The sequence below is a fragment of the Oncorhynchus keta genome, unplaced genomic scaffold (assembly GCF_023373465.1).
Source record: "Oncorhynchus keta strain PuntledgeMale-10-30-2019 unplaced genomic scaffold, Oket_V2 Un_contig_5789_pilon_pilon, whole genome shotgun sequence".
NCBI classification, from domain to species: Eukaryota; Metazoa; Chordata; class Actinopteri; order Salmoniformes; family Salmonidae; genus Oncorhynchus; species Oncorhynchus keta.
Genome location: NW_026288507.1, coordinates 45001 through 54741, shown reverse-complemented (window position 1 = coordinate 54741; position 9741 = coordinate 45001). Strand labels below are relative to the sequence as shown.

The window sequence follows — 9741 nt, the reverse complement described above, 5'->3', positions numbered from 1 at the left end:
AACAGGAGAGAGATGACATAGTGGTGGGTCTAATAGAACAGGAGAGAGATGACATAGTGGTGGGTCTATGTGGAAGAGGCGTGTGGAAGAGGCGTGTGGAAGAGGCGTGTGGAAGGGGCGTGTGGAAGAGGCGTGTGGAAGAGGCGTGTGGAAGGGCGTGTGGAAGGGGCGTGTGGAAGGGGCGTGTGGAAGGGGCGTGTGGAAGGGCGTGTGGAAGGGGCGTGTGGAAGGGGCGTGTGGAAGGGGCGTGTGGAAGAGGCGTGTGGAAGAGGCGTGTGGAAGGGGCGTGTGGAAGAGGCGTGTGGAAGGGGCGTGTGGAAGAGGCGTGTGGAAGAGGCGTGTGGAAGAGGCATGTGGAAGAAGCGTAAGTCGTGACAGGCAGAGTCATTAGATCATTTATTTTGGTATTGTCCATATGTAGCTCGTTTTTGGTCACAGGTCCTGGAATGGCTGAGGAATTGCAACATTGACCTGGATCTAACTCTTCACATAGAACTACTGGGTGATTTGACTAAAGCAATAGTCAATCAATCAATAACATAATAATTATTTTAGCAGAAGTGTTTATCTTTAATTTACAATCTGTAGAAGCTATGAGAATAGAAAGGCTCAGTACTTCTGTGAAGCATCACAGCACAGTTGAAATATACATGTCAAATAGAAATCCAATATGGAAGGTGTTAAGAGATAATGACTCTGCCTCCTCACAGCAGAATCTGCAGAGCTGGGAAGATTGTTTCCCCCATATATATATGGGGTGGGGTGGGGGGTTCACAACCTGCTTCACTTGTGAGAAAGTAGTTTGGTTTATTTCATAACCATAATTTATGAGATTTGTCAATGTGAGCAATGAGCATGTGTCTGGTCTCTCTGTCCTGATAGTGTTGAGGGTGCATGTGTCTGGTCTCTCTGTCCTGATAGTGTTGAGGGTGCATGTGTCTGGTCTCTCTGTCCTGATAGTGTTGAGGGTGCATGTGTCTGGTCTCTCTGCCCTGATAGTGTTGAGGGTGCATGTGTCTGGTCTCTCTGTCCTGATAATGTTGGTGGAGCATGTGTCTGGTCTCTCTGTCCTGTTAATGTTGGGGGAGCATGTGTCTGGTCTCTCTGTCCTGATAATGTTGGTGGAGCATGTGTCTGGTCTCTTTGTGTCCTGATAATGTTGGGGGAGCATGTGTCTGGTCTCTTTGTGTCCTGATAATGTTGGGGGAGCATGTGTCTGGTCTCTTTGTGTCCTGATAATGTTGGGGGAGCATGTGTCTGGTCTATTTGTGTCCTGATAATGTTGGGGGAGCACGCACGCCTGAACATGCTGCCCAGAAATGGAGAAAAGTAAAAAAAAAAAAATAATAATTTAAAGATCCATTACAAATGCTAATCATTTTAAAATATAGTTCCTGACAGTATGCTATTTGAAAAATCTTTACAACAATCTACCGTTCGACAATCACCAGTCGTCGGTGTGAAAGAGTAATGGAAGTTAAAGGCTTACTGCTGTCACCCCCTGATCTGTTTCACCTGTCCTCGTTATTGTCTCCACCCCCTGATCTGTTTCACCTGTCCTCGTTATTGTCTCCACCCCCTGATCTGTTTCACCTGTCCTCGTTATTGTCTCCACCCCCTGATCTGTTTCACCTGTCCTCGTTATTGTCTCCACCCCCTGATCTGTTTCACCTGTCCTCGTTATTGTCTCCACCCCCTGATCTGTTTCACCTGTCCTCGTTATTGTCTCCACCCCCTGATCTGTTTCACCTGTCCTCGTTATTGTCTCCACCCCCTGATCTGTTTCACCTGTCCTCGTTATTGTCTCCACCCCCCGATCTGTTTCACCTGTCCTCGTTATTGTCTCCACCCCTGATCTGTTTCACCTGTCCTCGTTATTGTCTCCACCCCTGATCTGTTGCACCTGTCCTCGTTATTGTCTCCACCCCTGATCTGTTTCACCTGTCCTCGTTATTGTCTCCACCCCCTGATCTGTTTCACCTGTCCTCGTTATTGTCTCCACCCCCTGATCTGTTTCACCTGTCCTCGTTATTGTCTCCACCCCCTGATCTGTTTCACCTGTCCTCGTTATTGTCTCCACCCCCTGATCTGTTTCACCTGTCCTCGTTATTGTCTCCACCCCTGATCTGTTTCACCTGTCCTCGTTATTGTCTCCACCCCTGATCTGTTTCACCTGTCCTCGTTATTGTCTCCACCCCCTGATCTGTTTCACCTGTCCTCGTTATTGTCTCCACCCCCTGATCTGTTTCACCTGTCCTCGTTATTGTCTCCACCCCCTGATCTGTTTCACCTGTCCTCGTTATTGTCTCCACCCCCTGATCTGTTTCACCTGTCCTCGTTATTGTCTCCACCCCCCGATCTGTTTCACCTGTCCTCGTTATTGTCTCCAACCCCGATCTGTTTCACCTGTCCTCGTTATTGTCTCCACCCCCCGATCTGTTTCACCTGTCCTTGTTATTGTCTCCACCCCCTGATCTGTTTCACCTGTCCTCGTTATTGTCTCCACCCCCTGATCTGTTTCAACCTGTCCTCGTTATTGTCTCCACACCCTGATCTGTTTCACCTGTCCTCGTTATTGTCTCCACACCCTGATCTGTTTCACCTGTCCTCGTTATTGTCTCCACCCCCTGATCTGTTTCACCTGTCCTCGTTATTGTCTCCACCCCTGATCTGTTTCACCTGTCCTCGTTATTGTCTCCACCCCTGATCTGTTTCACCTGTCCTCGTTATTGTCTCCACCCCTGATCTGTTTCACCTGTCCTCGTTATTGTCTCCACCCCTGATCTGTTTCACCTGTCCTCGTTATTGTCTCCACCCCTGATCTGTTTCACCTGTCCTCGTTATTGTCTCCACCCCGATCTGTTTCACCTGTCCTCGTTATTGTCTCCACCCCCCGATCTGTTTCACCTGTCCTCGTTATTGTCTCCACCCCCCGATCTGTTTCACCTGTCCTCGTTATTGTCTCCACCCCCTCCAGGTGTCGCTTATTTTCCCCTGTGTATTTATCCCTGTGTTTCCTGTCTCTCTGTGCCAGTATATTTATCCCTGTGTTTCCTGTCTCTCTGTGCCAGTGTATTTATCCCTGTGTTTCCTGTCTCTCTGTGCCAGTATATTTATCCCTGTGTTTCCTGTCTCTCTGTGCCAGTGTATTTATCCCTGTGTTTCCTGTCTCTCTGTGCCAGTATATTTATCCCTGTGTTTCCTGTCTCTCTGTGCCAGTGTATTTATCCCTGTGTTTCCTGTCTCTCTGTGCCAGTATATTTATCCCTGTGTTTCCTGTCTCTCTGTGCCAGTGTATTTATCCCTGTGTTTCCTGTCTCTCTGTGCCAGTATATTTATCCCTGTGTTTCCTGTCTCTCTGTGCCAGTGTATTTATCCCTGTGTTTCCTGTCTCTCTGTGCCAGTATATTTATCCCTGTGTTTCCTGTCTCTCTGTACCAGTGTATTTATCCCTGTGTTTCCTGTCTCTCTATACCAGTGTATTTATCCCTGTGTTGCCTGTCTCTCTGTGGCAGTTCATCTTGTATATTAGTCAAGTTAACCCAATGTGTTTTCCCCTGTACTCCTTTTCTATTCTCCTTTTGACCCCTGCTGACCTTCCCACCTGCCTGACTCTGCCTGCCCTTTGTTGTGTCATGGTGCGGTATTGGCCTTAAAATTTGCACATGAAAATCATAACTTCTATGCAGAACAGTATAAAGCTTCCCCAAACTTGAAACTCACGCTCTCCCGCCTATGAAGTCTTTATAAAAAATAATTGTTTCCATGGTTGAATTTTGCCAATAGGCTACTGTGAAGCAAGGTAAGACGTGTCTTATAATATGAAATGAAACACACCGGTTTCACACAATTAAGTCTGTTTTCTAAATGTATACGGCCTGTTGTTCGTGTGATAGTTGAGTTGGATAAATAAGATACACTGTATGTAGTCTAAAGTTGTTCGTGTGATAGACAAGATACACTGTATGTACAGTACTAAAGTTTGGACACGCCTACTCATTCAAGGTTTTTTTTTTTTACTTTTTAAAACTATTTTCTACATTGTAGAATAATAGTGAAGACATCAAAACTATGAAATAACTCATATGGAATCATGTAGTAACCAAAAAAGTGTTAAACAAATCAAAATAATATGTTATATTTGAGATTCTTCAAAGTAGCCACCCTTTGCTTTGATGTCAGTCTTGGCATTCTCTCAACCAGCTTCATGAGGTAGTAACCTGGAAGTTATTTGTGTGGGAATGGTCTGTGGCTGTTTTTCATGGTTCGGGCCCCTTAGTTCCACTAAATTAAAGCTAAAGCACACAATGACATTCTAGACGATTCTGTGCTTCCAACTTTGGGGAAACAGTTTGTGGAAGGCCGTTTCCTGTTTCAGCATGACAATGCCCCCCGTGCACAAGGAGAGGTCCATACAGAAATGGTTTGTTGAGATCGAGTGTGGAAGAACTTGACTGACCTGCACAGAGCCCTGACCTCAACTCCACTGAACACCTTTGGGATGAATAGGAACGCCGACTGCGAGCCAGGCCTAATCTTCCAACAGGCTGTTATAGCAGCAATGTTCCAACATCTAGTGGAAAGCCTTCCCAGAAGAGTGGAGGCTGTGATAGCAGCAATGTTCCAACATCTAGTGGAAAGCCTTCCCAGAAGAGTGGAGGCAGTTATAGCAGCAATGTTCCAACATCTAGTGGAAAGTCTTCCCAGAAGAGTGGAGGCTGTTATAGCAGCAATGTTCCAACATCTAGTGGAAAGCCTTCCCAGAAGAGTGGAGGCTGTTATAGCAGCAATGTTCCAACATCTAGTGGAAAGCCTTCCCAGAAGAGTGGAGGCTGTTGTTGCAGTAATAGTTTTATTTATCAGCTTCTAATTCTTGTTTTTTTGTCCCAAATGCCAGCTAATGGAAATCCTGGTGTGTGTGCGTGTGTGCGTGTGTGCGTGCGTGCGTGTGTGTGTGCGTGCGTGCGTGTGTGCGTGTGCGTGCGTGCGTGCGTGTGTGTGTGTGTGTGTGCGCGTGTGTGTGTGTGTGCGTGTGTGTGTGTGTGTGCGTGTGCGTGTGTGTGTGTACATCCATGTGTTTGATTATCACTCAGCCTTTGTGATTTCCTGTGTGTGGTATAAAATCACATGTTTAGCAGACGTTATTGCTTGTGTTCCTGGCTCTGACAGTGCAGTATTGTGTGTGTGTGTGTAGGACAGGGAGAGGGAATCAACAAGATATCAGTCAGTCACGGAAATCCTTCATTGAAACCATGATGGAACCCATATATAGAGCTGTGTGTTGTTATAGTCAGCCTGCTGAGTCACAGTGTGGTTGATATAGAGCTGTGTGTTATAGTCAGCCTGCTGAGTCACAGTGTGGTTGGTATAGAGCTGTGTGTTATAGTCAGCCTGCTGAGTCTCAGTGTGGTTGGTATAGAGCCTGTGTGTTGTTATAGTCAGCCTGCTGAGTCTCAGTGTGGTTGGTATAGAGCTGTGTGTTGTTATAGTCAGCCTGCTGAGTCTCAGTGTGGTTGGTATAGAGCTGTGTGTTATAGTCAGCCTGCTGAGTCTCAGTGTGGTTGGTATAGAGCTGTGTGTTATAGTCAGCCTGCTGAGTCACAGTGTGGTTGGTATAGAGCTGTGTGTTATAGTCAGCCTGCTGAGTCACAGTGTGGTTGGTATAGAGCTGTGTGTTATAGTCAGCCTGCTGAGTCACAGTGTGGTTGGTATAGAGCCTGTGTGTTGTTATAGTCAGCCTGCTGGGTCACAGTGTGGTTGGTATAGAGCCTGTGTGTTGTTATACTCAGCCTGCTGAGTCACAGTGTGGTTGGTATAGAGCTGTGTGTTATAGTCAGCCTGCTGAGTCACAGTGTGGTTGGTATAGAGCTGTGTGTTGTTATAGTCAGCCTGCTGAGTCACAGTGTGGTTGGTATAGAGCTGTGTGTTATAGTCAGCCTGCTGAGTCACAGTGTGGTTGGTATAGAGCTGTGTGTTATAGTCAGCCTGCTGAGTCACAGTGTGGTTGGTATAGAGCTGTGTGTTATAGTCAGCCTGCTGAGTCTCAGTGTGGTTGGTATAGAGCCTGTGTGTTGTTATAGTCAGCCTGCTGAGTCTCAGTGTGGTTGGTATAGAGCTGTGTGTTGTTATAGTCAGCCTGCTGAGTCTCAGTGTGGTTGGTATAGAGCTGTGTGTTATAGTCAGCCTGCTGAGTCTCAGTGTGGTTGGTATAGAGCTGTGTGTTATAGTCAGCCTGCTGAGTCACAGTGTGGTTGGTATAGAGCTGTGTGTTATAGTCAGCCTGCTGAGTCACAGTGTGGTTGGTATAGAGCTGTGTGTTATAGTCAGCCTGCTGAGTCACAGTGTGGTTGGTATAGAGCCTGTGTGTTGTTATAGTCAGCCTGCTGGGTCACAGTGTGGTTGGTATAGAGCCTGTGTGTTGTTATACTCAGCCTGCTGAGTCACAGTGTGGTTGGTATAGAGCTGTGTGTTATAGTCAGCCTGCTGAGTCACAGTGTGGTTGGTATAGAGCTGTGTGTTGTTATAGTCAGCCTGCTGAGTCACAGTGTGGTTGGTATAGAGCTGTGTGTTATAGTCAGCCTGCTGAGTCACAGTGTGGTTGGTATAGAGCTGTGTGTTATAGTCAGCCTGCTGAGTCACAGTGTGGTTGGTATAGAGCTGTGTGTTGTTATAGTCAGCCTGCTGAGTCTCAGTGTGGTTGGTATAGAGCTGTGTGTTGTTATAGTCAGACTGCTGAGTCACAGTGTGGTTGATATAGAGCTGTGTGTTATAGTCAGCCTGCTGAGTCTCAGTGTGGTTGGTATAGAGCTGTGTGTTATAGTCAGCCTGCTGAGTCTCAGTGTGGTTGGTATAGAGCTGTGTGTTGTTATAGTCAGCCTGCTGAGTCACAGTGTGGTTGGTATAGAGCCTGTGTGTTGTTATAGTCAGCCTGCTGGGTCACAGTGTGGTTGGTATAGAGCCTGTGTGTTGTTATACTCAGCCTGCTGAGTCACAGTGTGGTTGGTATAGAGCTGTGTGTTATAGTCAGCCTGCTGAGTCACAGTGTGGTTGGTATAGAGCTGTGTGTTGTTATAGTCAGCCTGCTGAGTCACAGTGTGGTTGGTATAGAGCTGTGTGTTATAGTCAGCCTGCTGAGTCACAGTGTGGTTGGTATAGAGCTGTGTGTTATAGTCAGCCTGCTGAGTCACAGTGTGGTTGGTATAGAGCTGTGTGTTGTTATAGTCAGCCTGCTGAGTCTCAGTGTGGTTGGTATAGAGCTGTGTGTTGTTATAGTCAGACTGCTGAGTCACAGTGTGGTTGATATAGAGCTGTGTGTTATAGTCAGCCTGCTGAGTCTCAGTGTGGTTGGTATAGAGCTGTGTGTTATAGTCAGACTGCTGAGTCACAGTGTGGTTGGTATAGAGCTGTGTGTTATAGTCAGCCTGCTGAGTCTCAGTGTGGTTGGTATAGAGCTGTGTGTTATAGTCAGCCTGCTGAGTCTCAGTGTGGTTGGTATAGAGCTGTGTGTTATAGTCAGCCTGCTGAGTCTCAGTGTGGTTGGTATAGAGCTGTGTGTTATAGTCAGCCTGCTGAGTCTCAGTGTGGTTGGTATAGAGCTGTGTGTTATAGTCAGCCTGCTGAGTCTCAGTGTGGTTGATATAGAGCTGTGTGTTATAGTCAGCCTGCTGAGTCTCAGTGTGGTTGGTATAGAGCTGTGTGTTATAGTCAGCCTGCTGAGTCTCAGTGTGGTTGGTATAGAGCTGTGTGTTATAGTCAGCCTGCTGAGTCTCAGTGTGGTTGGTATAGAGCTGTGTGTTATAGTCAGCCTGCTGAGTCTCAGTGTGGTTGATATAGAGCTGTGTGTTGTTATAGTCAGCCTGCTGAGTCACAGTGTGGTTGATATAGAGCTGTGTGTTATAGTCAGCCTGCTGAGTCACAGTGTGGTTGGTATAGAGCTGTGTGTTATAGTCAGCCTGCTGAGTCACAGTGTGGTTGGTATAGAGCTGTGTGTTATAGTCAGCCTGCTGAGTCACAGTGTGGTTGGTATAGAGCTGTGTGTTGTTATAGTCAGCCTGCTGAGTCACAGTGTGGTTGGTATAGAGCTGTGTGTTATAGTCAGACTGCTGAGTCACAGTGTGGTTGATATAGAGCTGTGTGTTATAGTCAGACTGCTGAGTCACAGTGTGGTTGATATAGAGCTGTGTGTTATAGTCAGACTGCTGAGTCACAGTGTGGTTGATATAGAGCTGTGTGTTATAGTCAGACTGCTGAGTCACAGTGTGGTTGATATAGAGCTGTGTGTTATAGTCAGCCTGCTGAGTCTCAGTGTGGTTGGTATAGAGCTGTGTGTTATAGTCAGCCTGCTGAGTCTCAGTGTGGTTGATATAGAGCTGTGTGTTATAGTCAGCCTGCTGAGTCTCAGTGTGGTTGGTATAGAGCCTGTGTGTTGTTATAGTCAGCCTGCTGAGTCTCAGTGTGGTTGGTATAGAGCTGTGTGTTATAGTCAGCCTGCTGAGTCTCAGTGTGGTTGGTATAGAGCTGTGTGTTATAGTCAGCCTGCTGAGTCTCAGTGTGGTTGGTATAGAGCTGTGTGTTGTTATAGTCAGCCTGCTGAGTCACAGTGTGGTTGGTATAGAGCTGTGTGTTGTTATAGTCAGCCTGCTGAGTCACAGTGTGGTTGGTATAGAGCTGTGTGTTGTTATAGTCAGCCTGCTGAGTCTCAGTGTGGTTGGTATAGAGCCTGTGTGTTGTTATAGTCAGCCTGCTGAGTCTCAGTGTGGTTGGTATAGAGCTGTGTGTTGTTATAGTCAGCCTGCTGAGTCTCAGTGTGGTTGGTATAGAGCCTGTGTGTTGTTATAGTCAGCCTGCTGAGTCACAGTGTGGTTGGTATAGAGCTGTGTGTTGTTATAGTCAGCCTGCTGAGTCACAGTGTGGTTGGTATAGAGCTGTGTGTTGTTATAGTCAGCCTGCTGAGTCTCAGTGTGGTTGGTATAGAGCTGTGTGTTGTTATAGTCAGCCTGCTGAGTCTCAGTGTGGTTGGTATAGAGCCTGTGTGTTGTTATAGTCAGCCTGCTGAGTCACAGTGTGGTTGATATAGAGCTGTGTGTTATAGTCAGCCTGCTGAGTCACAGTGTGGTTGGTATAGAGCCTGTGTGTTGTTATAGTCAGCCTGCTGAGTCACAGTGTGGTTGATATAGAGCTGTGTGTTATAGTCAGCCTGCTGAGTCACAGTGTGGTTGGTATAGAGCTGTGTGTTGTTATAGTCAGCCTGCTGAGTCACAGTGTGGTTGGTATAGAGCTGTGTGTTGTTATAGTCAGCCTGCTGAGTCACAGTGTGGTTGGTATAGAGCTGTGTGTTGTTATAGTCAGCCTGCTGAGTCACAGTGTGGTTGGTATAGAGCTGTGTGTTGTTATAGTCAGCCTGCTGAGTCTCAGTGTGGTTGGTATAGAGCCTGTGTGTTGTTATAGTCAGCCTGCTGAGTCTCAGTGTGGTTGGTATAGAGCTGTGTGTTGTTATAGTCAGCCTGCTGAGTCTCAGTGTGGTTGGTATAGAGCCTGTGTGTTGTTATAGTCAGCCTGCTGAGTCACAGTGTGGTTGGTATAGAGCTGTGTGTTGTTATAGTCAGCCTGCTGAGTCACAGTGTGGTTGGTATAGAGCTGTGTGTTGTTATAGTCAGCCTGCTGAGTCTCAGTGTGGTTGGTATAGAGCCTGTGTGTTGTTATAGTCAGCCTGCTGAGTCTCAGTGTGGTTGGTATAGAGCT

General features: G+C 46.9%; 1 long non-coding RNA gene across 1 annotated transcript; it reads right to left on the bottom strand.

Moving 5' to 3' along the window:
- Nucleotides 1–840: 840 nt before the first annotated feature.
- Nucleotides 841–3712, bottom strand: LOC127925548 (uncharacterized). Its single transcript, XR_008121319.1, has 4 exons — nucleotides 2947–3712; nucleotides 2174–2641; nucleotides 1942–2097; nucleotides 841–1788 (listed from the first exon to the last, which is right to left on the bottom strand). It is a non-coding gene; the product is annotated as an uncharacterized LOC127925548 (long non-coding RNA).
- Nucleotides 3713–9741: the final 6029 nt, after the last annotated feature.